Source organism: Nicotiana tabacum, chromosome 14 (assembly GCF_000715075.1).
Source record: "Nicotiana tabacum cultivar K326 chromosome 14, ASM71507v2, whole genome shotgun sequence".
NCBI classification, from domain to species: domain Eukaryota; kingdom Viridiplantae; phylum Streptophyta; class Magnoliopsida; order Solanales; family Solanaceae; genus Nicotiana; species Nicotiana tabacum.
The window spans coordinates 37,079,498-37,087,477 of NC_134093.1; positions in this window are offsets into that span (position 1 = coordinate 37,079,498).

Genomic DNA, 7,980 nt, shown 5'->3' on the forward strand with positions numbered 1-7,980 from the left:
TATCCCAAAACACTCTGAAACTCAAAACCAATCATCCCGGCAAGTCACAATAGCAGAAAATGATTTGGGGGAACGACTTAAAATTTTATTCCAAAAAGTCAACAAAAGTCAACGCGGGACCCGCCTCTCGAAACCCGACTTAATTTTCATGAAATCCGAACGCCCATTCCGATACAAGTTCAACCATACCAATTTTATCGAATTCCAATAACAAATCGACCTCCAAATCTTAAATTTAAACCAAGAGGGTTTTCTAAATTTTTTAACCCAATTCACTAATTTAGTGATAAAAACAACAATAGATTCATGTAATTTAACCAAAATCAAGTTAGCAATTCTTACCTCAATATTTTCCTTGAAAAACTATCGAAAAATCGCCTCACCCGAGCTTCCTTGGTCCAACAGTGAAATACTTCTTCGCGAACGCGAGAGGCTCCTCGCGAACGCGAAGAACAACACCAGAACCAGCAACCATCAGCATCAAACACCCAAACTTGGTCCGGAACCACCCCGAATCAAACCCGAGGCCCCCGGGACCCCGTCCAATCACACCAACTAGTCCCAATACATAACACGAACCTGCTCGAGGCCTCAAATCACATCAAACAACATAAAAGCCACGAATCATACTCCAAGTCAAGCCTAATGAACTTTGTAATTTCAAATTCTATATCTTGTGCCGAAACACATCAAATGAATCTGGAATGACTTCAGATTTTGCACACAAGTCATAATTGACATAATGAAGCTATTCCAATTTTCAGAATCAGATTTCGGCCCTGATATCAAAAAGTCAACCCCCCCCCCCCCGGGTCAAACTTTCCCAAAATTCATCTTTCGCCATTTCAAGCCAAATTTCTCTATGGACCTCCAAATAATTTTTCGGACACGCTCCTAAGTCCATAATCACCATACGGAGCTATTGACATCATCAAAATTCCATTCCGGAGTCGTCTTCATATAGTTCCGACTACGGTAAAAATCCTAATATTAAGCATCCGTTTTGGGGACCAAGTGTCCCAAATCATCCGATAACTGAATTCAACCATGCACGCAAGTCAATACATATAATAAGAAGCTGCTCAGGGCCTTATGCCGCCAGGCAGGGCTTAAATTCTTAAAACTTACATTCTCCACCTCTTAAACAAACGTTCATCCACGAACGTGCTAATAATTATTCTGAGGTTACCGAATTGATGATTTTTTTTTTACTTTTACACATATTCATGGTTGATCCCACGTTACTGCATTTGAGATAAGCTTGACAACATCATCTCATTTGAGGTTATTTCTTTTATCCATATTTGTAAACTTTAAGATCAATTCCTTACACTCCAAATATTTCAAAAGGTCTGATTTTCACAACAACGCACGGTATTAGCCTCAACTAGCTATAGCAACCCGTGCCTACGCACACATCAATTTTCTTGATCGTGTTGAAATACTTCAAAAAACTATTCTGGGGTGTTACATTCTTCCTCTCTTAGGATCATTCGTCCTCAAATACATAACATAATTTATCTCTTATTTCACACATATCAATATCCCAATTTGTTTTTCTAACTCCCAAATTTTTCAGAAAATCTTGGCAGAGTCTCCCTTGTAAATGGGTCTATCCACCTGCCAGAGTAACACCAAAACGACTCCTAACAACACATCCAAAAGGTATATATCAATAACACTGATCTCAACATTACAAGCATTGCATTATCATTATGATATCAGGACATGAAGTACATCATATGTATGCTCATCACCACATCTCAGGTCTTAAAAACTGTTCATAATTAATTCCAACATCATCAATTAATCTCATATTAACCAGTACCTCGTTTCAAATGTTTCACAACATTGACATCATAATGTAAGGCATGAAGACCTCATATCTATTTGCCCGATTTAACGAGTCACCTTTAGCGCCACCAGGGCACTCATCTTATAGGTTAAAACTCAATGTTTACAGCACGAAAATGGATGAATATGCACAGAAAATATACAAGAATTATCAGATAAGCCTAACAGGCATGACTCCCTATTAATATTATTGTACAAATTATATTTCATAAAGGGAGAATTTTAAACTCATAAATATTTCACCACAAGGACCCCGTCCTTATATTACTTCCACCGCGACTTGTAGCCCGGTTTAAATATTTCACATCATACATAAAATGGGAGGATCTCGTCCTCAAATCCAAATCACAAGTATTTTGCACATTGTGCCAACTGAAATTTCAATTTCCTTTCCTTCTTCATTTCAATATATTTCATAAACAATTTTCACAATACATAATGAACCCTCATACTTGTAGGGAGTATAATTCATGAAAAATGGAATCAATTATTCTAAAACACATTAAACCCACTATAGTGGAAAAATAAAAATTACTTTTGGACTTATAGCCCTCAATGGTGTACAAAAATAAATGACAGACACGGGTTCACTGTAACGACCCGACCGGTCATTTTGAGCATTTACGTTTCTTTCAGCTATTTGAAGTCTTGAATAACTTCCTACGAGGTATTATGACGTGTGTGAATTATCATTTTGGTTTTAAGGTATTTCGGAGTTAGCTTGGAAGAATGAATGTTCATGTTGGAAGCTTAAGTTGAAATAGTTGATCAGATATTGACTTATGTGTAAACGACCTCGGAATTTAATTCTAATGATTCCAATAGCACCGTATGGTGATTTTGGGCCTAGGAGCGTGTCCGGAATATTATTTGGAGGTCCGTAGTGGAATTTGGCTTGAAATGCCGAAAGTTGAATTTTTGGGAAGTTTGACCGGGGTGTTGACTTTTTGATATCGAGGTCGGAATCTGATTATGAAAATTTTAGTAGCATTATTATGTCATTTATGACTTGTGTGCAAAATTTGAGGTCAATCGGACTTGATTCGATAGGTTTCGGCATCGAATGTAGAAGTTGGAAATTTCATAAGACTAAAGTTTCAAGTGAGTTCGCACAAGACCCAACTTCAAATGTGCATAACTATCATGATACGAAGTGTTATATAGTGCATTAGCTATCAAATGAAATATCTTTGAGTCTAGTTTCTAACTATTCAAACCGTTCGTCATTTGGACAGTCCTACAAGAAGTTATGATCAAATTACCAAAGGCTAGAAAAATGTAATTCTGCGACCAATTATGCGATCGCAAAACTGCTTCTGCGACTGCAAAACAGGTCGCAGAATGGACCAGAAGAGCCCGATTTTGGGCGCCAATTTTGTGATCAATTTTACGGCCTGCATACCCATTCTGCGGTCCATTATGCGACCGCAGACCTGCTTTCGGAGGGTTAATTTTTCTATTTTCATAACCCGACCCCATTTTGATAAATATGCTTTGGGGATTATTTTGGGGTAATTATCTGATCATTTTAGAGAGAAGTGAGAGTGTTCTAGAGAGAGAAAGTAGATGAAGTGTCTTGTTCATCAAATTCTTGTCCAAGCCTTGAAATCCAACAAGAAATCCCTCAAGTTCTTCATCAAAGAGGTAAGGTTCTAACCCCAAATCTTCAATTACGAGTTTGGATAAAGATGGGTGATTAAGAGTATGATTCTTGGGTGTAATAGTATTATTTGTACATATCAATAAGGTTTATGGAAAGATTGTTGAGTTCAAATGGGTAAAGATTGGGTTGAAAATGGTAGAAATCTTCAAAGACTTTAATTGAGGATTTGAAGGCCGAGTTGTGGTCGGATTTGAGTAATTTTGGTATGGTTGGACTTGTGGTTGAATCGGGGTTCGGATTTTGTGAGTTTTATTGGATTCCGAGATGTGGGCCCCACGGGTATTTTTGGGGCATAATTTCGGATTTTTGAAAAATATTAGTATTTTGATATGGAATTAATTCCTATAATTTTTGTGAGCTGAATCAAATTAATTGTGACTAGATTCGAGCCGTTTGGAAGTTGATACGTGCATAATGGAATTTCTGGAGCATTGCTTAGCTTGCTCGACATTGGATTTGGCTTGTTCGAGATAAGTAACTCTTCTAATCTTTGAGTTGAGGGTATGAACCCTGAATATATGTATTTCGTGAATTGTTGGAAGGTGACGCACATGCTAGGTGACGGGCGTGTGGGCATGCACTATAGAAATTGTGACATAATTATTTCTGTGGAATTTTGTAGTTAAATAATCTTGGCATTTTCCATGCGGTTTTATGAGTTAAAGAAATTGAGCTGAAAAGCACATTAAAATCATGTTGAGGCTACATGCCAGTATTATTGGGACCCACAGAGGTCATATTACTATGAATTATTGGTTATGTTGAAAATTCATACTCAGTCATATTCATTTCATTGCATATCATATCTCAGTCTCTGTTGTTATTTATTGATACATCATATCATCATTTTTGGGCTATTCTCATGACATTGTGAGCCCATGAGAGAGAGACTGGAGAGATTGATGACTGAGGGAGGCCGGGGGCCTGATTGTGAGAATATTTTTGGGATCGGGCTGCACGTCGCAGCAGGCTATATTGGCTTTATATATATTATTACTATTATATGGATCGGGGCTACCCGCCTGCAGCAGGCCTTATAGGCTTATATTATGGCACGTGATTTGTCCGTGCTTATAGCGCTTGGGCTGTAGGAGTCCCTCATGAGTCTATACACACCCCCAGTGAGCGCAGTCGACTATTAATAAGGATCGGGCTACACGCCACAGCAAGTATTGTATAGCGGTGAGTGATTGAGTGTGCTGAGCACAGTGAGAGGGAATGCGAGACAATGAGATTGAGTACTCTGAGAGAGTGTGAGTACATGAGTGCAATCTCTGAGATACATTGCATTGACATGCACACATGACATATATGCATAGAGATGTATTTTCCTCATGTTGTACGGTATCACATTATTCATGATTTCTCTCACACGTTGACAGATGGACATAGTGATGCATTTGTTTTACACTAGTTATCTGGGAGAGAAAATGATATATTTTATTTATTATTGAAAGGAGTTTGGAAAAATTAATGTTCTCAAATTATTCATATTTTTGGCAACTTCGGCAAACGATTTGGGTTTTCACTGATGTATTTGAAAGGAAGAACTATTATTTTTGAAATCATGATTTGGCTGAGCATTTTATCTATGTATTTCTTCTGGTATTATTTGCTTTATGTTGTTATGGACTGTTGTGGACTAGTGGTTTTGGACCCGACCTTGGTAGAAGCTCGTTACTACTTTCAACCTAAGGCTAGGTTTGTTACTTACTCAGTACATGGGGTCGGTTGTACTGATACTACACTTCTGCACATTGCGTGCAGATGTTGACTGTTGTTATTGCTGTGCTCGATGGTTGCGGGATTTGAAGATGTACCTGTATTCATGTTGTAGCTGCCTCTTGTTCATGGTAGCCTTAGATTTATAAAAGCTCTGTTTATGTATTATTCAAATAGACTATGTATTTATTTCATTTTCGCTTTTATACTCTATTTTTAGAAGCTCATGATTTGTACTACCAGTTCTTGGGGGATGTATAAGATTAAGATCTGTATTCACTTAAATTGCTTTAATAATTGTTGTTGGAATTGGATAATTGAAAGTTGGCTTACCTAGCGGGTTGGGTTAAGTGCCATCACAACTAGTTGGATTTTGGGTCGTGACACTCACACCTTCAAATCTCCCAGCAGGGATAAACATATAAGTGGGTCATAAATGTACGAAGCTCACCCATAAGTGTAGCATAATAGGAGGACTCATCTTAATATTCAGAACAGAATCAAATTCAGGAAAATATCCTTTTATAATAAAAATTAGGAGCGTACCTGTAACGACACCATCTGGTGTATTGGCCTCAGCCAAATCATAGGGATTAAATCAATGGGTCGGGCCTCTACCTATTAGGCGCCCACTACCCGCCTATCCTCCACCTCTAGCTAACTGTGCATGTGGAGTATTGACTAGAATAAAGCTTGTAGCTGGAGTGTTCTCATGAAATCCACCCCTCCCAAGCCTGAGACAATCTCTCATGATATGCCTAGTATCACTACACTCATAACAACACCTCTGAGGTCGCGGCTACTCGTACTGACTCTGTGCCGGATAACTAGAATAGCCACTGTAAGAATCTCATGTCAGTGGTGCACTGTAAATTGGAGCACCTCGAGTAATCTGATGTGCGGACTGAGCTGACCGACTACTCGAGCCTCCGCTATAAAGGGTCCAAGCTGAAGAGTAAAATCCACTGAACCCTCCAGATCTTCGAGACCTTTTGTCCTCCTTAAACTCCCTTTCCTCTCCTAAAACACCCTCAATCTTCCTTGCAATCTCCACTACTTGCTAAAATGAAGCATCAGTTTGCAATTCTCGAGCCATGCATATTTTAATATCATAATCGATCCCCTCAATGAATCTGCGGACCCGTTCTCTGATTGAAGGAACTAAGATAGGTGCATGACGGGCTAACTCACTGAACCTGATAGCATATTCTGACACTGTCATAGTGCCCTGACATAACCGTTAAAACTATGTGCGCCACGCATCTCGGAGAGTCTGGGGAACAAATTCTTTCAAGAATATTTCCGAAAATTGAGCCCAAGTTGGTAGTGTGGCATCGGATAGTCTACCTTCTTCATAGATTTTCCACCACCGATACGCTGTGGCTGATAGTTGAAATGCAGTAAAAGAAATTCCGCTCACCTCTACAATACCCATGGTGAGGAGAATACGATGACAATTTTCTAGAAATTCTTGGGCATCCTCTGTAGCTGTGCCACTGAAAGTTGGTGGATCATATTTCTTAAACCTTTCAAGTCTATTTTGTTCTTCTTTTGATGCCTCGGGCCCTCAGGCCGAACAGGAATAACAGGTTGTACCGGTACTACACCCGGAACCTGACCAGCTTGAACCTGCTGCTCTGGAGTTGTGATAGGAGTCTGAGCTACTCCCCCAATCTGCGGAATGTTTGGTGCAACAGAGATCAACCCCGCCTGAGTTAATGTACCAAACATACTCAGAAACTGTGCCAAAGTCTCCTGAAGTCCGGGGGTAACAACATGTGCTTCTGGTACCTGTCCCCAACTGGAGCTACTAGTGGCTCCTTAACTGTTGTTCTGACAGGTGCTCTAGTCGCAGCACGTGCCCTTCCTCGACCTCTACCTCGGCCTCTACCTCGGCCCCGGCCTCTTGCAGCCATAGCAATATGTGCAGATGCCTGCTCAGCTAACCCAGCAGCACGTGTCCTTACCATCTATGAGATAATGGAGATACAAAGGTTCAAATTCCAAATTCAACAAATTCCGCACGACAAGATTGAAAGAAATGGAAATTTCCTAACAGTTTTGTAGCCTCTCGAAGATAAGTATAGACGTCTCCGTACCGATCTGCAAGACTCTACTAGACTCATTCGTGACTCGTAGAACCTATGAACCTAGAGCTTTGATACCAACTTGTCACGACCCAAAATTCCACCACAGGCGTCGTGATGGCACCTAGTCTCTAAGACTAGGTAAGTCGATTTCTATTATATTTTGAAGCCATTTTGTTTTTGAATTAAAATCTAACAGCGGAAATAATTACAATAACAATCTTCCAAGACTGGTAGTACTAAGTCACGAACTCAAACTGAATACATGGAATGATCACAAGGACCGAATATACAATACTGTTTGATTACAAATTAACGGTACAATGAAATGAAAAGATTCCAAGGGACTGCGACGGCCAAGCAACTCTACCTTGAATCTTTATGATCGAGCTTTAACTCTGCTCAAGTCTGATATCTTCAATACCTGGCTCTGCACAAAAATGTGCAGAAGTGTAGTATGAGTACGTCACGGTCGGTACCTAGTAAGTATCAAGACTAACCTCAATGGAGTAGAGACGGTGTACAGTCAAGACACTCACTAGTCTAATAACCTGTGCAATATAATATACAAAATCATAGGAAACAAATAACAATAGGACAACATGGAACAACCAGTGATATGCACAGCAGACAACAAGAATACCATTAATATCA